The sequence below is a fragment of the Aquarana catesbeiana genome, linkage group LG02, assembly GCF_042186555.1.
Source record: "Aquarana catesbeiana isolate 2022-GZ linkage group LG02, ASM4218655v1, whole genome shotgun sequence".
In the NCBI taxonomy this organism is placed as follows: Eukaryota; Metazoa; Chordata; class Amphibia; order Anura; family Ranidae; genus Aquarana; species Aquarana catesbeiana.
The window spans coordinates 423,162,155-423,185,891 of NC_133325.1; the positions used below are offsets into that span (position 1 = coordinate 423,162,155).

Below are 23,737 nucleotides of genomic sequence, written 5' to 3' on the forward strand. Positions count from 1 at the left end.
AAATTGGTGTCACGTGATATGTTAGTGTTACAAGGTCTCAGGTGTGTTAAATTTGGTGTTATCGCTCTCACTCTCTCATACTGGTCACTGGAAGTTCAACATGGCACCTCATGGCTAAGAACTCTGAGGATCTGAAAAAAGAATTGTTGCTCTACATAAAGATGGCCTAGCCCTAGACTATAAGAAGATTGCCAAGACCCTGAAACTGAGCTGTAGCACGGTGGCCAAGACCATACAGCAGTTTAAAAGCAAAGGTTCCACTCAGAACAGGCGTCACCATGGTCGACCAAAGAAGTTGAGTGCACATGCTCAGCATCATATCCAGAGGTTGTCTTTGGGAAATAGACGTATGAGTGCTGCCAGCATTGCTGCAGAGGTTGAAGGGGTGGGGGGTCAGCCTGTCAGTGCTCAGACCATACGCCACACACTGCATCAAATTGGTCTGCATGGCTGTCATCCCATAAGGAAGCCTCTTCTAAAGATGATGCACAAGAAAGCCCGCAGTTTGCTGAAGACAAGCAGATTAAGGACATGGGATTACTGGAGCCATGTCCTATGGTCTGACGAGATCAAGATAAACTTATTTGGTTCAGATGGTGTCAAGCGTGTGTGGTGGCAACCAGGTGAGGAGTACAAAGACAAGTGTGTCTTGCCTACAGTCAAGCATGGTGGTGGGAGTGTCATGGTCTGGGGCTGCATGAGTGCTGCCGGCACTGGGAAGCTACAGTTCATTGAGGGATCCATGAATGCCAACATGTACTGTGACATACTGAAGCAGAGCATGATCCGCTCCCTTTGGAGACTGGGCCTCAGGGCAGTATTCCAACATGATAACAACCCCAAACACCTCCAAGACGACCACTGCCTTGCTAAAGAAGCTGAGGGTAAAGGTGATGGACTGGCCAAGCATGTCTCCAGACCTAAATACTATTGAGCATCTGTGGGGCATCCTCAAACAGAAGGTGGAGGAGCACAAGGTCTCTAACATCCACCAGCTCCGTGATGTCGTCATGGAGGAGTGGAAGAGGACTCCAGTGGCAACCTGTGAAGCTCTGGTGAACTCCATGCCCAAGAGGGTTAAGGCAGTGCTGGAAAATAATGGTGGCCAAACAAAATGACATTGTGGGCCCAATTTGGACATTTTCACTTAGGGGTGTACTCACTTTTGTTACCAGCGGTTTAGACATTAATGGCTGTGTGTTGAGTTATTTTGAGGGGACAGCAAATTTACACTGTTATACAAGCTGTACACTCACTACTTTACATTGTAACAAAGTGTCATTTCTTCAGTGTTGTCACATGAAAAGATATAATAAAATATTTACAAAAATGTGAGGGGTGTACTCACTTGTGAGATACTATATATTTTATGAAAAAAATAAATAAATAAAAAGATATCCAGTGGTTATTCTCCTATATTTCGGCTACAATGATTTTTTGTGGAAGATCTGCACTTTCCTGCTCAGGAAACAGACAGGGTTTCTATGTGACAGAGCCATCTTGTGGCTAAAAGGAAGCATAGCCTATTGAAACAGGCCCGGGCCCTAGGGTTACTTTTTTTTTTTCTTATTGCAGTGGAATTGTGGGGGCTGAAAGATTTTTTTCAGTGTGGCTTCTGCTGTTTGCCAAGATGTGTTTCATCAGACCCCTCACAAACAAGTTGTTCATGGTTAGTTGATAAGCACATATCCCAGTAAAATTACAAAAAACTGGTAAGACACTAATGAAGGCATGCTGGCAATGGCCCATCATAAAGCAGGTCTGAATCCCAGCTGAGTGGCATTTCCTTTGCATGTGTGAACTATAAAAAAAGAAAAAAAAAAAAAAGGGAGAAAGGAGAAGACTTGTTTTCACATTTTTTCCATCCTTTGATGAAACTGCAACGCTGCCGATCTCCTGCAGCCTCTTTGTAGCCACTTTCTGCCTAAAAACATGCACTTCAGTAATATTATGACATTTCTCAGGGCAGGTTACTGGATGACGACAATAGTGAACTATGTATGTACAAGATGTGTTGCCATTATAAGCCAACACGACAAGGTGGCAACACAGGAGAGCAATAAGACAAGAACAGAGTGTTGTCACTCTACTGCAGGAAGTGCCTGAAAAAGGACCCTTATGGATTAGAGTCCTCCTTTGCAGTGGGGCTGTGACCACACAATGATGCCCTGTACACACGGTCGGACATTCCGACAACAAAATCCATGGATTTTTTCCGACGGATATTGGCTCAAACTTGTCTTGCATACACACGGTCACACTAAGTTGTCGGAAAATGCGATCGTTCTGAATGCGGTGGCGTAAATCACGTACATCGGGACTATAAACGGGGCAGTAGCCAATAGCTTTCGTCTCTTAATTTATTCTGAGCATGCGTGGCACTTTGTGCGTCGGATTTGTGTACACACAATCAGAATTTTGTTGTCGGAAAATATTATAAACATAAAGTGAAAGAATGAAAGTGAAGATGATGCGTCACAATAACGGCATGAGCTGCTAAACGAAACTAAAAGTCCAATCTGGATGGATAGATGGCTAACATAGCTAGAAGTCCAACACAAATGAATAGGTAGACATCTAGGAATGTAGCAGGAAGGTCAGCAGCAACAGAAACCTAATGGTATGAGGCCCTTAGATCCAGGGATGGCATCCACAAAGTAAGGTATCCAACATATGTGAGAAGGGGATAGGCAAGAATACCCTTACCGGCAATGGTGGACTCCACAGCCAGCGGCTTAGGAGTCAGACAAGCTTAAGATGAGGATAAGAGATGTTTTCCACAGCAGCTGAAGATGGTGGAGACAACTGCGACACTCACCGGCCAAACCTCTCTGGTTTCAGAAACTCCAGATATCCCAGATGCAAGTGGGGAACTGTTTACAAAGATGTTACCTCCATGGAGTTGGAAAAGGTCCTCAAGAAAAATGGGATCAGAAAAGAAGACTTCCCCATAGTGTAAATAAGCTTTTTGAGGAGCTTTATTTAAAATTACAACAATAAAATACACCCTGACCCAAAAAATTAGAGTCAGGTATAGAGCAATAAAAAGCGCTTAGATCAAAAATAGTGGCAAGACAGGCATAAACATCCGACGCATTTCATCCGATGGGACTTCAACTGGGGTACATGACTGTCTGCCACACAAGCCTGTATATATATGTAAAACCTATAATTACTGAATCCTAGCAGCTGTTCGCGCCATGTACGCCGCCACTTCCGGGTCGCTCAGAAAATGGCGTCAGCATAGGTGTTAAACCAATCACAAGGGCCATAGGTCTGGCTCTTAACCAAGCCTCAATATGGTATATCCAATAAGAATGTAGTGTGGACAGCGTCACCTCTCACGTTCCACATTCAGGAGCAGGTGACGCCCGTCCGCCAATTAAATCCCGGGGCCGGGGAACGACACACCCAGTGGGACACGTCAGATCCCATGACCAATCATGGCCAAAGTGGGAGAGGTGCACGGCGTCCAGTGGGAGACCGCGCTAAAAACGTGTGACGTCAATCCGGTCAAAGCCGGAAATGGCGAAGGGACTGTGGAAGGCATATGCGGATCAAGCCTCACTGTGGTGAGGCTGATGGATGTAAACACAATACATACTGCGGCCTGGAACGCAAATGCGATCCAACCCTCTAAGTGGGGGGGTAAGTGCCATACAGAATGGAAAGGAAGCTAACCATGGCGCAAACATTGCTAAGGAAATGATGTTTACAGTGTATTCCAATCTAGCCAAAACTAAGAGAGTTTGTAAAACATTAACAGAAAAAAATCTAGAAAATGGTTAAAAATAATGGATATTAATATACACGCATTTATAAGTAATAATGGTATCCATATTTGAGACTGAATAGTAGATATTAATATGCACTTATTATAACAGTAGACCTATCAAAGGTGATAATAAGACAGGAGTATATGGACATATAATATAGAAACTACCTGTACCCAAAAAATAAAGTGAATGATGGTCAATTTAAAGGGTCATAATTAATTAGGTAGTATGGGAAGAAAACTCATAACAGTATTCTACAGTAGAAGTGTATAAACTATCAATTAGTGACCTATGGGTCATTATAGATGAAATGGAAACCAAAAAAAATAAAATGTTTGGTAATACGATTGAATAAGTAAATAGAACATAAATGATGGGTAAACAGAAAAATCAGCCAGCTGATCACCACAAAGATTGGCCAGTTACTCCCCAGAGTAGAAGAGAGAGTGGGGAGGGGAACCATTGCATCTCCATCACGACTGGTTGATAAAAGCGTTTATATCCCAGTTGACATTGAGACCAAATGGCAAGCAACATTTTAATTGGTGTATCCAGAAGGTCTCCAGTCTTGATACACCCCTCTTCAGGGACGCACCCCTCCAATGTGGAATAAACTTATCGATAACTTGAAACTGTATGCCTTTTGGATTTTGATTATGACATTGCAAAAAATGCTTAGGGACACTATGGTTTGTGAGGCCCTTTTTTATATTAGCTATATGCTCGTTCCCTCTCACGGACAGCGTGCGTATAGTTCGGCCTACATATTGTTTTTTGCAAGGACAGGTGATCAAATAGACCACGTATCTAGTTTCACATGTCAAAAAGTGTTTGATCCGATATTCTTTCCCTGTGGAGGTAGAGGTAAACGTATCAGTTCTCCTCCTTCCACAGACATTATGCAAGCAAACGTTACACCGTTTGCAAGGGAAAAAGCCTTTCATGTTGTGAAAGAAAGAGCGAGTCACGGGGGGGTCAATGGTGTTAGGGGCGATTTGGCTTCTAATAGATGGAGCCCCTCTAAAGATTACACCACCCCGTTCCGGGAGCACAGGGCCCAATATTGGGTCATTTTTGAGGACCCTCCAGTGTCTCGCTAAAATCTCTTTAATCTGTTTATGTTGTATAGAGAAATTTGTTAGAAGAGACCATTTATGTTTGTTATCAGAGCCACTTTTAGGTGGCCCCACCAACAGAGATTCTCGGCTAATCTGGGCAATATTTTTGATTTCATTGTCAATAGCTACAGAATCATAACCCTTATCGATAAACCTAGACCTTAAAATCTGTGTCTGGTGAAAGTAATCTGTGAGGTTACTGCAGTTGCGTCTAATCCGTGTGAACTGGCTACGTGGTACTGATTTCAACCAGGTAGCATGATGGCAACTATCGACCGTAATGTAACCATTCCGGTCGGTGGGTTTAAAGAACGTTTTGGTTTCCAAACGATTACCCGCTACTACTATCTCTAAGTCTAAAAAATGAATAGCAGAGGGACTGACCTCATACTTCAGCTCTATCCCAATCTCATTGTCATTGAGTTTACCCAAGAAAACGTGTAAAGACTCAACACTCCCTCTCCACAGGAGGAGGATGTCGTCTATGTACCTCGCCCAAAAAACTAACTCTGGGGGATCAAGGGCATAGACGACATCCTCCTCCCAACGGGCCATAAAAATGTTGTTAGTAGCGGGTAATCGTTTGGAAACCAAAACGTTCTTTAAACCCACCGACCGGAATGGTTACATTCCGGTCGATAGTTGCCATCATGCTACCTGGCTGAAATCAGTACCACGTAGCCAGTTCACACGGATTAGACGCAACTGCAGTAACCTCACAGATTACTTTCACCAGACACAGATTTTAAGGTCTAGGTTTATCGATAAGGGTTATGATTCTGTAGCTATTGACAATGAAATCAAAAATATTGCCCAGATTAGCCGAGAATCTCTGTTGGTGGGGCCACCTAAAAGTGGCTCTGATAACAAACATAAATGGTCTCTTCTAACAAATTTCTCTATACAACATAAACAGATTAAAGAGATTTTAGAGAGACACTGGAGGGTCCTCAAAAATGACCCAATATTGGGCCCTGTACTCCCGGAACGGGGTGGTGTAATCTTTAGAGGGGCTCCATCTATTAGAAGCCAAATCGCCCCTAACACCATTGACCCCCCCGTGACTCGCTCTTTCTTTCACAACATGAAAGGTTTTTTCCCTTGCAAACGGTGTAACGTTTGCTTGCATAATGTCTGTGGAAGGAGGAGAACTGATACGTTTACCTCTACCTCCGCAGGGAAAGAATATCGGATCAAACACTTTTTGACATGTGAAACTAGATACGTGGTCTATTTGATCACGTGTCCTTGCAAAAAACAATATGTAGGCCGAACTATACGCACGCTGTCCGTGAGAGGGAACGAGCATATAGCTAATATAAAAAAGGGCCTCACAAACCATAGTGTCCCTAAGCATTTTTTGCGATGTCATAATCAAAATCCAAAAGGCATACAGTTTCAAGTTATCGATAAGTTTATCCCACATTGGAGGGGTGCGTCCCTGAAGAGGGGTGTATCAAGACTGGAGACCTTCTGGATACACCAATTAAAATGTTGCTTGCCATTTGGTCTCAATGTCGACTGGGATATAAACGCTTTTATCAACCAGTCCTGATGGAGATGCAATGGTTCCCCTCCCCACTCTCTCCTCTACTCTGGGGAGTAACTGGCCAATCTTTGTGGTGATCAGCTGGCTGATTTTTCTGTTTACCCATCATTTATGTTCTATTTACTTATTCAATCGTATTACCAAACATTTTATTTTTTTTTGGTTTCCATTTCATCTATAATGACCCATAGGTCACTAATTGATAGTTTATACACTTCTACTGTAGAATACTGTTATGAGTTTTCTTCCCATACTACCTAATTAATTATGACCCTTTAAATTGACCATCATTCACTTTATTTTTTGGGTACAGGTAGTTTCTATATTATATGTCCATATACTCCTGTCTTATTATCACCTTCGATAGGTCTACTGTTATAATAAGTGCATATTAATATCTACTATTCAGTCTCAAATATGGATACCATTATTACTTATAAATGCGTGTATATTAATATCCATTATTTTTAACCATTTTCTAGATTTTTTCTGTTAATGTTTTACAAACTCTCTTAGTTTTGGCTAGATTGGAATACACTGTAAACATCATTTCCTTAGCAATGTTTGCGCCATGGTTAGCTTCCTTTCCATTCTGTATGGCACTTACCCCCCCACTTAGAGGGTTGGATCGCATTTGCGTTCCAGGCCGCAGTATGTATTGTGTTTACATCCATCAGCCTCACCACAGTGAGGCTTGATCCGCATATGCCTTCCACAGTCCCTTCGCCATTTCCGGCTTTGACCGGATTGACGTCACACGTTTTCAGCGCGGTCTCCCACTGGACGCCGTGCACCTCTCCCACTTTGGCCATGATTGGTCATGGGATCTGACGTGTCCCGCTGGGTGTGTCATTCCCCGGCCCCGGGATTTAATTGGCGGACGGGCGTCACCTGCTCCTGAATGTGGAACGTGAGAGGTGACGCCGTCCACACTACATTCTTATTGGATATACCATATTGAGGCTTGGTTAAGAGCCAGACCTATGGCCCTTGTGATTGGTTTAACACCTATGCTGACGCCATTTTCCGAGCGACCCGGAAGTGGCGGCGTACATGGCGCGAACAGCTGCTAGGATTCAGTAATTATAGGTTTTACATATATATACAGGCTTGTGTGGCAGACAGTCATGTACCCAAGTTGAAGTCCCATCGGACGAAACGCGTCGGGTGTTTATGCCTGTCTTGCTACTATTTTTGATCTAAGCGCTTTTTATTGCTCTATACCTGACTCTAATTTTTTGGGTCAGGGTGTATTTTATTGTTGTAATTTTAAATAAAGCTCCTCAAAAAGCTTATTTACACTATGGGGAAGTCTTCTTTTCTGATCCCATTTTTCTTGAGGACCTTTTCCAACTCCATGGAGGTAACATCTTTGTAAACAGTTCCCCACTTGCATCTGGGATATCTGGAGTTTCTGAAACCAGAGAGGTTTGGCCGGTGAGTGTCGCAGTTGTCTCCACCATCTTCAGCTGCTGTGGAAAACATCTCTTATCCTCATCTTAAGCTTGTCTGACTCCTAAGCCGCTGGCTGTGGAGTCCACCATTGCCGGTAAGGGTATTCTTGCCTATCCCCTTCTCACATATGTTGGATACCTTACTTTGTGGATGCCATCCCTGGATCTAAGGGCCTCATACCATTAGGTTTCTGTTGCTGCTGACCTTCCTGCTACATTCCTAGATGTCTACCTATTCATTTGTGTTGGACTTCTAGCTATGTTAGCCATCTATCCATCCAGATTGGACTTTTAGTTTAGTTTAGCAGCTCATGCCGTTATTGTGACGCATCATCTTCACTTTCATTCTTTCACTTTATGTTTATTACATTTGTGTTACTGTACCCTTAAAAGATCCTTGTGAGTCTAAATATTTTTTTATATGAGTTCATCACTATTTCACGGTGACCCGATTCTACTAGTGTCACTACCAGTCTATATAGGGTCCTTTTAGTGTTTATTAGTTTAACACTTATATTGTTTTTTATTTTCACTCTTGTGTCACTTATTTTTTGACTTAAACGTCCAGATATCAGTCTATACACGATTATATTTGTGTTTCATTAAATACACTTTATTGGGTTTTTTTTTCCTTTCAGACATCTATTCTGTCAGGTTTCACCCAATAACGCACATGTATTGTTTAGCGCCACACTTACCTATTTTCTCACCTTCGTTACAATTAGTCTGATTGTTGTGCTGGCTGCTTTTTTGCTTTGGTTGGCGCATTATTATTTATGTTTTGTAGGAAAATATTATAGACTGCTCTCAAACTTTGTGTGTCGGAAATTCCGACGGAAAAATCCGATGGAGCCCACACACGATCGGAATTTCCGACAAAACAAACCGATTGCATTTTTTCCGTCGGAAAATCCGACCGTGTGTACAGGGCATAAGAGTTAACTGCTCATGTATGTCTAGGGGGAACAGGTATAGCATATGTTTTACCCACCTTATCCTATGCTCCCACAGGCTCCTCCTCACTGTTAGACCAGTCCCTGCAGCCTCTTCTCCCCTGCAAGCCAGAGGTTGGATGCCTCTAATGTTATCAAGAATGTTGCAGAGACCAATGGCCCTACATTGGACATGAGGAGGCCAAGGAATATTCCACTGCTAGAGCACAGGAGATGGCCAATTGCTGGGGGAGTGGAGGAACAGCTAAGTAAAATTTATTTTAATTTTCCGCTTGACTAAGCGAGCAGTGAACCTGGTTTAAACATATATTAGTTCAGCTAGATTCTCTTTAACCCTTGGTATCTCACATCTAGAGGGCCGCTAGGGATGCAAAAATTGACTGTAGTAGTCAGTGATACTTTCTTCTGGGTGCTGCTCAGCTAATGACCATCTGCATACCGAACACAGGGGGTTGTTCACTCTTATACCTCCAATCAGAAAACATTTTTTTAAACAAAACTAAATACATGGCGTTATCTCTTTGAATTTGAAGTCACCCCAGCCACCAATTAAAGAACGTCTTGTGTTTACTGAAAAGGATACAAAATGTTCTCAGAGTGGAGGAGGTGACAAGTGAGTGACTCGCTATGTTCAGTATACAGACTACAATCAGCAACACCTGAAACAGGACAGCACTGACTGTATGCAATACGGGCTACTCTGCAAATTTCTGCATCTAATATGACACCTGGATAGTTACATGTGACCAAGTTTAAAAGGCCAAATTTTTTTTTTTTTAAATGATAAAATTAGCAAAAGGGATGTTACTAACATTTAATGTGCAGTGTCCCGTGTGCTGGTGTTGGCTATCATAGTGGAAATCTGAAGATCTATGCCCCCTTCTCATACTCTGCAGCCATAATGGAGGACGAGTGAATGAATAAAAGGTCCGTCTCCTTCCATTCATAGATCGCTTTTCATTCCTAGAAGCTATAGTATGACTTCTATGAATGGAGGGAGGGGGTGAAAAAGGCGAGCATAGTTGGTACTCGAGTGCCTGTCACAGGTCAACTGCTTGTTTTAACCCCCATAGCACCAGAAGATCACAGCTTCTGGGTTCTATGCCGAGCGGCTGCCCCACTGTTTACTGAACACAGAAGGTCTCTAGAGTGGCATGGGTGCCTTTGCTTTTTCTCAAATAATGCAAAGTGTTCTCTGATTGGGACATGGTGAAGATTGTGATGTCACTTCTCCACCTCTTCCTATCAGAGAACACTTTGCATTCATTGAAAAAAAGGCAAAACTGTGGTCACGATGTAGCTACTAGGCATGGGACCCAAAAGCTAGGGGCAATGAGCGATTTGTGATACAATGATTTCCAGCTTCCATGAGGATCCCGCAAGTATGTCACATACACACAGTATTGTGCAGGTGTAAAGAAAGAATGTGTTAAAAAAATATACTGTATTTATTGCGCATACCACTCACTTTTTCACCATGAAAATTGGGTGCAAATAGTGCGTGCGTGTTATACACCAATACTTCAGTTTTAGCTGCCTCGGAGGGGACGGGGGGGGGTGGGGGGCTTTAGGACGAGCACCGTCAGATTACATAAAGTGAGCATCTCCTGTTTACTTGGCGGCCTCTGTAATGAGAACTCCTGTCTCCTAGGCCTCCATTGGACCACTTTTCTGTCTATCATAGGAGATTCTCACTGTATGTAATCTGTATGTAATCTGTCGGCGCTCGTCCCACCCCCCTCCCTGTCTCCTCTGGGCTGCAGATGGGCATCGATCAGGCTGCACTGATGGCAATGGTGAGGCTGCTGCATTGATGGCAATGGTGAGGCTGCATTGATGTGGACTGATGAGGCTGAATTGATGGCACTTGTGAGGCTGCAGATGGGCATTGATCAGACTGCATTGATGGCAATGGTGAGGCTGCAGATGGGCACTGACCCTTATTTTGCTTCAAAGTTCCTTATTTAAAATTTAAGTTTTTTCCCTGAAACTTCCCTCTTAAAATGAATGTGCGTGTTATACGCCTGTGCGTGTTATATGCCGATAAATACGGTATATACTTCATCAATTTACAAAATGCAAAGTGAGCGAACAGAAGAAAAATCTAAATCAAATCAATATTTGGAGTGACTTCTCTTTGGCTTCAAACCAGCATGAATTCTTACACTTGCACAAAGTCAGGGATTTTGTAGGATTAAAATCAGAACCAATTATACCAAGCAGGTGCTAATGATCATCAATTTCATATGTAGGTTAAAACAGTTATTAACTGAAACAGAAGCAGCTGTGTAGGAGGCTTAAAACTAGGTGAGGAACAGCCAAACTCTGCTACTAAGGTGAGGTTATGGAAGACAGTTTCACATCACAGTCATACACCATAGCAAGACTAAGCACAGCAACAAGACACAATGTAGTTATACTGCATCAGCAAGGTCTCTCCCAGGTAAAGATTTCAAAGCAGAATGAGGTTTCAAGATTTGCTGTTCAAGCTCTTTTGAAGAAGCATTACTAATGGGCAACATTGAGGACCGTGGACACAATGGTAGGCCAAGGAAACTTAATGCAGCAGATGAAAGACACAGCATGCTTACTTCTCTTGTATATCAGAAGATGTCCAGCAGTGCCATAAACACAGAACTGGTGGAAACCACTGGGACCCAGGTATACCATCTACTGTCTGGAGAAGTCTGGTCAGAAGTGGTCTTCATGGAAGAATTGCAGGCAAAAAGCCATACCTCCGACAAGGAAACAAAGCCAAGCGACTCAACTATGTATGAAAATATAGGAACTTGGTGCAGAAAAATTGCAGCAGGTACTCTGGACCGATGAGTAAAACTTTGAAATATATGGCTGTAGCAGGAGGCAGTTTGTTGGTGAAGGGCTGGAGAGCAGTACAATAAGGAGTGTCTGCAGGCAACAGTGAAGCCTGGTGGAGCTTCCTTGCAAGTTTGGGGCTGCATTTATACTAATGGAGTTGAAGATTTGGTCAGATCTTATCCATCATGCCATACCATCAGGGAGGCGTGCGATCGGTCCCAAAATTATTTTGCAGCAGGACAAATTTATTCTGTAGCAGCCAATGTCATTAAGAACTATCTTCAGCGTAAAGAAAAACAAGGAGTTCTGGAAGTGGTGGTTTGGCCCCCACAGAGCCCTGATCTCAACAAGGTCAAGTCTGTTTGGGATTACATGAAGAGCAGTGGTGGCCCGTCAATACGGGGCACGCCCCCCCTAATCCATGCGCCCGGCCCTTAAAATACATGCAGGGCACCGGACGCATGGATTCCAAAGGGTTTTTTTTTATTTAAAGAACATAATTAGAGCCTGAGGCCACCCACTTATGTGACAAAAAAAATCATTAATATTTGCTATTGTATTCCTGATTCTCCTCCCAGTCAATCAGGAAGTGGGTCTCAGGACCCACTTCCTGTTTGGCCGGAAGGAGAAGCAACGACCCCGGAGCGAGGTCTCCAGGAACGGCTCACCTGCAGCCACATCCAGCACTCCCTGGCTCGGACAGTGGAGGGAGAAGGAGGGGAGATCAGAGTGTCATCCCGGCCAGGACTCGTCATCAGCCTCCTAAGGTAAGGAGGCCTCAGATCGCCACCTTCCCGTCTGTCTTCTGTGGGGGGAGGCTGATCGCTGCCTTCCAGTCCATCTCCTGCTCTCCTGTGGGGTATGGCCGTCTCCCGCTGGGGGAGGGGGGGTGCTGTTGGTTTGCCGCCCCCCCAAAATGTTGAGCACCAGCCGCCACTGGTGAAGAGACAGAAATATATTAGGCAGCTTACATCCACAGAAGATCTATAGTTCTCCAAGATGTTTGAAACAACCTACCTGCCGCGTTCCTTCAAAAACTGTGTGCAAGTGTATCTAGAAGAATTGATGCTGTTTTGAAGGCAGTGTGGTCACACCAAATATTGATTTGAATTTGTCTTCTGATCATTTACTTTCCATTTTTTTAATTGATAAAAATATAACTATGAACACTTCTATTTCTGAAAAATGTACAGCATTTTTCACACTTGCCTAAAACTTTTGCACATGGGGTGTACTTACAATTGGTCCCAACTGGTAAAAATTGCCATACTTAAACTTCCGCTTTATTAAAATATCAAAAGTTACCAAATTAAATTGCAGCAGCAACCAATTACTTTATGAATACATTAATTCCCCAACTCATAAAAAAAGATTAAAAATAAAATGTAAAACAGTAAACCCAAATGCAATCAAACAATAATAATCATGAATTAAAAATCAGATATGAAATGTACCTTGGCAGTACAGAATTAGCTGCAAGCAAGGGCAGACTGGAGTGTAAATACTGGGAGAAGCACCAATAAAGGATAAAGTGCTGAACAGAACTTCAATCACAGATTGTGCATTAATATAGGACTAAATAAGTACCCCCACCTAATACATACAATTACCACACTGAATTACACAGCAGGTCAACACAAACAAGCCAATAACATAAAGAATAGACAAGGAAGAAGGGAGCATCCAAGACAAGCCTGCACACATTCAAAGAAGAAGCAAGCAGTAAACACCTACCTGGAGTACATGATCCCTCACAGCTGTCAAAGACACAGCTGAGGATCGCAATCATCACATCCCGGGAACCAGAAGTGATGTCATAGGGCATGCGTTCCAAACACAGGAAGTGCTCTAAGCATGCGTTCTAAATACAGGAACTGCTGCACCTGCGCCAATCATTCAATAGTTTAAGAGGTAATAAAAAAAATAAAATGAAGATAGCAGAATTGCAGTATGCGAGGTTTGAGGCATTAGAGCAGAATATTTTATGCAATAATCAAAACTGTTCGGAAACAATATATGTATAGAACAATAAAGGGTGTGATACTGACATCTAATGGTGAAAAGTGATGCAGCAAGTAAATGCCTGCTAAGCAACTATGAATGTCATTCTCTCTGAAATACTGCAGCTTTCTGTCATCTCTTCACAGAAGCACTGGCCTGGGGGAAGAATGGGCAGCACTAGAAGCTATAAGCTCTGTTACATGTGCTGTCAGGAGGAAAAAGCAAAGCAAGCAGAGATAATAACATATCAGTGTATTGCTGCTCCTTTATTTTTCCTGCAATCAGTAGGTTGTTGGCATCAAACTTTTCCTTGAAGTGACACCAAACAATATCCTTATTCTCCAAAAATATTCCATACACATCCACAACTTAATGGCCCTGCAATTTTCTTTTTGTTTCTTACTGTGGTTTTCTGCCTCATTATAATGTTCTCCATGAGGTCCTGAACCTCTCCTTTTTCTCCCCTCACTTCTGTTTGTTTGGAATGAGCAGTGCATACCTCCCAACATTTGAATTTCAGAATGAGGGATACCAGAGGATGCCACTCCCCCGATCCCGTTCCGGCTCCATCCTTCTCCCGATCCCATTCCGGCTCCATCCATCCCCCCGATCCCATTCCGCCTCCATCCATCCCACCGATCCCATTCCGCCTCCATCCTTCCCCCCGATCCAATTCCGGCTCCATCCTTCCTCCGATCCCATTCCAGCTCCATCCTTCCCCAATCCCATTCCGGCTCCATCCTTCCCCTGATCCCATTCCGGCTCCATCCTTCCCCCGATCCCATTCCGCCTCCATCCTTCCCCCGATCCCATTCCGGCTTCATCCTTCTCCCCCAATCCCATTCCGGCTCCATCCTTCCTCCCCGATTCCATTCCAACTCTATCCATTCCCAGCTCCATCTATTCCCCCAAACCCATCCCAGCTCCATCCACCACCCCGAATCCCATCCCGGCTCCATCCCCCCGATCCCATTCCGGCTCCATCCTTCCCCCCAATCCCATTCCGGCTCCATCCTTCCCCCCATCCCATTCCGCCTCCATCCTTCCCCTGATCCCATTCCAGCTCCATCCTTCCCCCGATCCCATCCCGCCTCCATCCTTCCCCCGATCCCATTCTGGCTCCATCCTTCCCCCCGATCCCATTCCGACTTCATCCTCCCCCCCATTCCATTCCGGCTCCATCCTTCCCCCTGATCCCATTCCAACTCCATCCTTCCCCCATCCCATTCCGGCTCCATCCTTCTCCCCCAATCCCATTCCGGCTCCATCCTTCCTCCCCGATCCCTTCCCCACTCTATCCAACTCCCGATCCCATTCCAACTCTATCCATTCCCAGCTCCATCTATTCCCCCAAACCCATCCTAGCTCCATCCACCACCCCAAATCCCATCCCGGCTCCATCCCCCCGATCCCATCCAAACTCTATCCATCCCCCGATCCCATCCTAGCTCCATCTATCTCCCTGATCCCATTCCGGCTCCATCCACCACCCTGAATCCCATGCCAGCGCCATCCAGCACCCTGATCCCATCCCAGCTCCATCCACCATCCCGATCCCATCCCAGCTCCATCCACCATCCTGATCCCATCCCAGCTCCATCCACCATCATCACAGACCTCAGATCAGCCGCGTTCTGCTCCCCACCTCCTCCACTGTGTACAGGAAAACACAGAGGGAGGAGGGGCGGGTTCAGTGCACTCCGCTCTGTGTACAGGAAAACACAGAGGCAGTCGCGGAGAGATGCCGGCTGCCATGCAAAGTTTAGTTAGCGGCGTGTGGGAACCAAGACGCCCCGCACACACCGCAGGCGTTCTGGAACTCAGACCTGATTCGCCGGAACCCCGGGGCGTGGATCAAATTCTGGGATGGTCCTGGCGAACCAGGGTCGGTTGGGAGGTATGGCAGTGCATGTTAGTTGTGGTCAAATGCAGTTCTCTATGTACACTACAAATCCCATAGTCCATCTTGGGAGTGAGGACGAGAGTGTGGCTATGTTCCTACATACAGAGGGGACCATGGAGAAGGAATGTAGCCACCCTCTAACAGGAAGTCAGATCACAGCAGCAGCAAAAAAAAAAAAAAAACATCTGGAGATTGGGAGGAGGCTGAGAGCAATAGAGGGCACTTTTTTGAGTCAAGAATACATGCTTGTATAGAGTTTAGTAGATCATATACAGTAGGTAAGCATGGATATATGATTAGTGTACACTGTATGTCACTGTAATCATAATGATCATAAACAATCCTCATATTAAGGGAAATAATAATACAAATAAAACGCTCAACCTGGAGGTTAATTTTTAGGTACTGTACTTGATAGTGTCTGTAGAACAGTCAAACCTACCCTGCATAATCATTTTTTGAATCTGACAGTTTGCTGCACTCAGTTCAGATTTTTTAAAATCCCCAGTTTCAACAAATATGATTGAATCATATAGTAAAACATCATTGTTCAAATTATAGTAACTTAGAACGACCAATCAGAACTCTTCCTGCAATGTCGTGACTGCCATAAGGCAGTTAAAAACAAACTGATTTAATTGTTTTGTAGCTGCATTTTGCTACTTGGCTGGTTATTGTGCAGACAACTGGCTTCAGTACTATTAATGACCCAGAGAAGTAGGATGATTTTGATTAGGAAATAATTTGTTTACTTGTTTCAGGCCTATAATTAATGTATTGAAGCAGGAGGGTCAATAGGAAAGCCAGGCTGTTAATATTTTCAGGAGTAATCAGCAACGGGACACAGACCCATAGTAGTTACTATGTGGGTTATAGGCCACCTTCAGGTGATGGACACGGGCACACCCTAAGACAAGAAGTCCACTCCCTATATAACCCCTCCCACTACTGGGAGTATCTCAGTTTTGTAGCAAATCAATATACATGTATTAGAAGAGGGGAGGGACCTCTGTGTCCCGTGATGTACTCCAAGAAAAGGATTTTACAGGTAAGCTGTTATAAAACTCCTATTTTCTTTATCGTACATCACGGGACACAGAGCCATAGTAGTTACTAAGTGGGATGTCCCAGAGCAATGCCAACTGAGGGGAGGGAGACACAATAAAAGTAGGGCACCATGAGACTAGAGGACTTATACTGCTGCCTGCAGCACACTATGCTCAAAGGCAATATCCTCACGCCTTTTTACATTCACCTGATAGAATCTGGTAAATGTATGGACTGAAGACCAAGTTGCGGCCTTGAAGATTTGAGCCATGGAGGCTTGGTGATGCACTGCCCACGAAGCACTAACAGCCCTAGTGGAGTGCGCTTTGATTTGAGCGGGTGGAATCTTCCTCTTCAAACCATAAGCTTGAACAATTACTTGCCGAATCCATTTAGAAATAGTAGATTTCAATGCTGCCTGTCCTCTTTTAGGACCTTCAGGCAACACAAACAAAACATCTGTTTTTTGAATCTGAGCAGTCACCTTCAAGTAGACTTTGACTGCTCTCACCACATCCAGAGAATGTAGTGATTTCTCTTCTGTAGAACAGGGTTCTGGAAAAAATGAAGGTAGAATAATATCCTTTTTTAAATTAAAACCTGACACTACCTTCGGTAGAAAATTAGGATGAGGATGCAATACTACCTTATCCTTGTGAATAATTAAATATGGCTCTTTACAAGAAAGAGCAGCCAACTCTGATACCCTTCTCGCAGAAGATATGGCTACCAGAAAAATTAGTTTTCTTATCAAAAGGACCAAGGGTTCAAAAGGCTGTTTCTGCAACGCCGACAGAACTAAATTCAAGTCCCAAGGGTTCAGGGGTGACCTAACCGGAGGATTAAGCCGTGTTACCCCCTGAATAAAACTACGCACCAAAGAATGCGAAGCAAGTGATCGTTGAAATAATACCGATAAGGCCGAGACCTTGCCTTTAATAGTGCTCAAGGCCAGCTTCATCTCTAACCCCATCTGCAGAAAGTCAAGGATTCTACCTATGACATACATCCTGGGGTGCCAACCCCTGGATTCACACCAGGAGACATATGCCTTCCAGACTCTATAATATATGATTCTGGAGGCCAGTTTCCTTGCATTTAACAAGGTAGATACCACAGAACCTGATAGCCCACGCTTCTTCAGAATGTGGGTCTCAATAGCCAAACCATTAAACCTAGCGTTTTTTTGTTGAACCTGGACGTAAACTTATCTACGTCAGGGATCCCCCATCTCTGGCATATTGCCAGGAAGATATCGGGGAGAAGGGCCCATTCTCCCGGGAACAACTGCTGGTGACTCAAGTAGTCCGCCTGCCAATTTTCTATTCCTGGAATGAAGACTGCTGATAGGCAAGGTACATTGTTTTCTGCCCACGTTAAGATATGATTCACCTCTCTGAATGTCCAGGCCCTCAGGGCCAAAGTTAGTATTTTGTTTTGTAGGTTTCCTCCCCCAGGACTTCTTTTGTCCCTGGGGTTGACCCTGAGGTTTAACTCTTGAACCTGACAGCGGAGGCCGTCGTGGCTGCCTGGAGGCTGATGCCCCTATGGAGAAGGAGCTTGTTTAAATGAAACATGTTTACTCCTCTTCCTAACTGGCAAAAGAGTACTTTTTCCACCAGAAATTCTTTGGATGTATTTATCCAAATCATCCCCAAACAGCCGTTCACCGTGAAAAGGAAAACTAGCCAGGAGCTTTTTGCATGGCTCCTTAGCTGACCAATTTCTCAACCATAAGATTCTACGCAAATGCATCAGCCCAAGCCTAAGGCGCGAGGCCTGAAGAATAGAACCTCTCATGACGTATATTGCAAAACATAACGCCGCTGGTAGCTCGGCTAAATCCTGGGCCTGCTGATCAGGAATAACTTTGAGCACCTGTTTAAACTGGTCTCTGAAGGATTGACATACCCCAATTGCTGCCAGCGCAGGCCGAGTCACTGAACCTGCCGGAGAAAAAATGTTTTTTAATAGCAATTCCAACTTTTTATCCGTTGGATCCCTAAGCATTTGAGCAATGTCTACCGGACAAGTCAAACTTTTATTCACAGAGGATATAGCAGCATCAATTGCTGGTATCTCCCACTTTTTAGTGAATTTCTCCTCCATAGGATAAAGTGTTGAAAACTTTTTAAATGAAAAAATTGCCTCTCTGGGTGATCCCACTCAGAATACATAAGCTTTTCCAGCAATAAATGGACAGGAAAGGCGTTCACAGCTTGAGGAGGCTTTAGCGAACCCAAACAAGAAGTGGGCTTATCAATCGACTCAGTTAAGGGTAGCAAAAATGTGGAACGGACCATCTCAGTAAGAGATTGCACCAACAATCAGATTGTGAAGCTGATCCTTCTGCATTTGAGTCATCAGCCTCTTCATGTTCCCCTGAGGGAAATTCATCTTCCCCTGCACCGAGATCCTCAGTTTGAGGGTCCTGGGTAATGGAAGGGGACCTGTCATTAAAGCCGCTAACCTATCTTCCAAACCTATCATGGCTGCGGAAAAAAACCTCTTCAGTAATATAGACAGGGGCTGCAGTGTTGGAAACAATTGCAACATTTGACAGCCCTGATCGCTTACTCTGACCATCCACCTCAGATCTCTCAGGGGAGGATGCCATTGCAGAGATGATTTTAGGCTTTTTAGAGCTTGAAGGAGTCCCTCTTGAGCCATTTTTTGGGGTGTTTCTACCTTCTCTTCTGACCATAGCCCGATGCACAAATGCAGAGGTACTACCAGAAGAAATTGCACCCACTGCTTGAGCAAATAGTCCAGCAACTGCCGCTGCTATTAGTGCTCAGCCTGGTGCTTTAGTAAATGTGCCAAGGGAATGCCTGTGTCACCACTTACACACCCCCTTTTTGCTCTTGTGTCCCTCCGACAGCTGAAGTCAGCAAAATTGAGCTTTTTAAAAGTACTTCCGCACTGGATGTTGCCGCACGCCAATGCCGCGCTAAGCCACGCCCCCTCCATATTCCTACCGCGCCCCCCCTCCTGTTTTTCAAAAAAGAACGTTTCCCGCGGGCCTCCGATCCGACGGGATCGGCATTTGTGTGGGGGGGGGGGCGGCGAGAAGGCTGTGACGCTGATCGTTTCTGGCTTCCCACTCTATCCAGAGAGAGGGGGAGAGCTTTTGTCCAGGTGGGGGGTGTTTTAGGAAAAAATCCCCCCTCAACACCTTACCGGAGGCCTGGGACTGCTCGCCGGAGGGAAGTCCGCAGCTTCTGCTGATTACAGAGTGATCTGAGGAAAGCATTAAAGGTATGTGCTCTATACACCTCCCAGTGGTGACTTTTAGGCATGACAACATGTACTTTTTAAAGGAGACAATTCATCAGAGAAATTAAAATTCCTTAGAAATCTTCACTTATATTTCCCGCCACAGGGATTCTGTGGTAAAACCAACAGACCCAATCTTCACCCCTAACGGTGGGCTCCGTTAAAAAAAAACCTTCAGGAACTGGGGCCCCTTTTTATCGGGGGATCCATACTCCTGGACCCGTAAAGCACCCCGCCAGGAAAACTTCATGGCTGAAAAAAACAAAGCACTGGATCCCGGGGTCCAGTTCTCTAAAAAGAGAAGCGTTATGGGCTAAACCTCGTTTCTTCTGACACGAGGCCTGGGTACCTTTCAATTCGGCCTGGAAAAGACACTTTGAATGGATCCGGTTGCATAGCCTGCCCCAGCAAGGAATATTCCAGTGGAGCTCAGCACAGCACATCTTTACTCGTGACCAACACCTAAGACACTGGCGAAAAAACTGAGGAACTCCCAGTAGTGGGAGGGGTTATATAGGGAGTCTACTTCTTGTCTTAGGGTGTGCCAGTGTCTATCAGCTGAAGGTGGTCTATAACCCACATAGTAACTACTATGGCTCTGTGTCCCGTTATGTACGATAAAGAAAAATGCATTTATTTTAATTTTTTTGTTAGGAGCCTGTGTCAGGAAATGTTCCATCCGCTGGTAATATCTATCATTTGGAATGCAGTACTGAGGTCTCCTGGCAGTTTGGAACTGTCAGGAGAGCTTTTCCCTGCTGGTGTTATGTCATCTTTGGGCCGAAGTACTGACGTCCACCAGCGGATGTCTTCTGGCAGTGTGGAGCAGACAGCACTTCCTGTGTTCAGGTGTCACTTGAAGCTAATCACAGGTATTCATATAAATACCCGGCTGATGATTGCTCTCATCGATTTGGTATCTTCCTTGTGTCCTGATCTGAACCTGCTGTCTGAAGACCTGAACCTGTTGCCTGAGTACCTGATCCTGTCTCCCTGTCCTGATCCCTATCCTGTCCCACCTGTTACCTTGCATCCCTGCCCTGCAGTCTGATCCGTCCATCCTCTCCCTGTCCTGTGTTCCTACCCCATCTGCTGATCTCCCGTTAATGAGCCTGGCCTAGCTTACGGCTGTGATTCTGGAACTGCCCTTTGTTTATCTGCTGACCCTCTGTGTATGACCCTGGCCTGGCTATTGTTTATGATCCTGGTATTTCCCATTTATTGTACATATCTGTCTGTTGTTATTTGTGGGTCTCTGTCTGTTGGTTGGTTTATTGCACTGTGTCATATTGGAGGTGGTTGTATTCATATTATTCACTTACCTTAATAAACATTTATATTCACTTACATGCGTTTTGGTTCTCTCTGTGCAGTCCACACAGTCTGGTCTTACCAATTTATGACAGCCTGTAAAGCATTGTTCCCCATGATCAGTAGATTGTGGGTGTAATGGCAAAGTCCTGCAGACTGTGTGCGTAGCTGTGTGTTTGTACCTCCAATACAGGCAGGCAGTTACACAATGTAAGGAAGCTCAATGAAGCTCAACTACTAGAGCGATCAACAGCGCCCTGCTAGTTCATTGAGAACTACATGTCAACAGCTGCAAAGGCTGGTGGTGCTTGCGTGTTTTCACATTCACAAAACTCTGGGAATGAATGACGTGGCCAGGCAGAGCCCCGCGCAGCTCGGATTTTTTTTAGATTGTGACAGCAAGCTCAGTGCGGAGGCTGGTGCATCTATAACATGTTACACCCAGAATATGGGTGTAACATGTGACAAAATGTGAACTTATCCTTTAACTGCATCCCAAACACAGGTTGCGAATGCAGTGTGTTTTCAGGCACCAAATAGCATGTTACTGCAGTGCCATGCAATTTGGTGAGGCACATTTTTAAAAGTAGTACATGCACTACTTTTTCTGCGTTCTGATGCAATTTTCAGCCCATTCAAATTAATAGGCTGCAAAATCGCATCGCATGGGAACACAAAGGAATGTGTGGGTTCGAATCCGCAGGCTCGAGTGCGAGCCTGGTTTAAACCTTACACTATCCAAAATGAAGAAAATGTTTTGCCTTTAGCTCTACATTCTTGGACCATTAATGGGATAATCTTTTGTAAGTATAACTGCATTTAATTTCACTTTGTTATTGGATATACTGTAAACAAATTTTTAAAAAATGTATTGTAAACTATATAGAAAATATTTTAGGGTAAAAAGTAATTCCTTTACTACCCAATTCATTACAACATCGAAATGCATCTATCCAGCTTTTTTACTGATACAAGTAACAGTGATATGTAGGTTCCTGTGCCATTACGGATTATTTACACTAGGCATGCATTTGTGCATTACCCAGCCTGAAATACATTGTTTTCTATTCACACTCAAGGGGCTTGATGATTACTCCTGAGGAAGATAAGTTTGTGTCTTGCCAAAACTTTATTACTTACTATATCACTGTACAGTGCACCAAGTAATACTAATGTTTCGGGCAGTATGTGCCCAGGGAAGAATGCCCAAAACACAGACTTCCTGTGCCAAACATTACTGCCAATTGGTGCACCATCCAGCAACAGCAGCTGTCATGGAGTTTTACAGGCTACTGGCGGTGGTGCCTTCCACTCACACCAAAACACCATAGTCATGCACTTATGCTCAACACACACATATGAGGCCCAAAGACACAGAAACTCTACAATAAAGGATACTGCTCTAGTGCTTCTGAGTGACTCCTGGGGGTCTCCTGGGTGACTTTCCCCTCAGCATCATTGAATCCTGCAAAAAAAAAAGTGTCTAAGCAGCGGGGCAAACGGGATGAAGTTGAGGATGGTGACCGTGCACATGTTTTTGGACTAGCGTCTCCTTTCATTCAAGTGGTAAATTGTTTAGGAGGAGAAAGTTATACAACATAAAATTGTTGGACAATATTTTATACATTAAAGTGGTGTTAGGACCTAAGGTAGAGTCTCAAGATTTCACCTTGATATGGAATGGCTGCTGCCTTTTTTTCCCCCCAAATACAGTGTCAGAGGAGGAATAATTGTAGGCATAAGCTGGACTTGGTCAGGCAAGTGTTTACTTAACTGAAAAATACAACTTAATTAAAGCAGTTGGAATGACTTATTTTTCCATTGGGATACAGAAAGGGCAAGGTGGCATCCACAAAACCATTGCATCTGGAACTGTAAAGACTATTTATAGCTGCTTATGGGTAATGGCCATACCCTCCCCTCCACAAAGCACAACATATTCTACAAAAGGCATGGCAACATTGTGGGCCTCCCTGAGAGTTCCAGTGGAAGTTATCTAAAAAACAGGAAGCTGGTCCCTGGATATGTTTTTCAGACACTACAAGGTAGATGTAGTAGCCAGTTTCAAATGTTTGGTAGCAAAATCTTTTACTCTAGCCTGAGGCATGTCCAGGACTAGTCCTAAATACACCAAATGATGAGCCAGTTTCAGCAGTTGTGAAGTCACAGGATTCATCTGAACCACTGTAACGTCTGGACAGTAAAAGGCTACATGGTCCGACAGAGACCATCCCACTTTTCCTTTAATAAGAGGTTGTATAAGTATTCCACTATGGATATGTCATGAGAATAAATCAGAGCTAATAATGGGGCCAGCACCTTGATAAACACTTGAGTTGCAGATGAAAGACTTCAGGGCAGGGCCAACAACTGTTAGTTTAGAAGCCCACAGAAAACGTTGAAGCACTGGGAAAGATGGGGATATACAAGTACATGTTACTAATGTACCCAGAAGCCAGAAAGTCTCCCTGGTGAAGGTACGTGATCACAGACCTGGTGAATTCCATGCTGAATTTGTGGGCTCAAATTAAG

The 23,737-nt window shown here is 44.2% G+C and overlaps 1 protein-coding gene across 2 annotated transcripts in view; it reads right to left on the minus strand.

The window, feature by feature from the left end:
- The window catches only part of RCAN3 (RCAN family member 3), a 67,068-nt gene extending 53,545 nt beyond the window's left edge, over positions 1–13,523 (minus strand). For both annotated transcript variants that reach the window (XM_073615478.1, XM_073615477.1), the window contains exon 1: positions 13,402–13,523. The gene's annotated coding sequence lies outside the window, so the exon portion shown is untranslated. The remainder of the gene's footprint in view (positions 1–13,401) is intronic.
- Between the last annotated feature and the right edge of the window lie 10,214 nt (positions 13,524–23,737).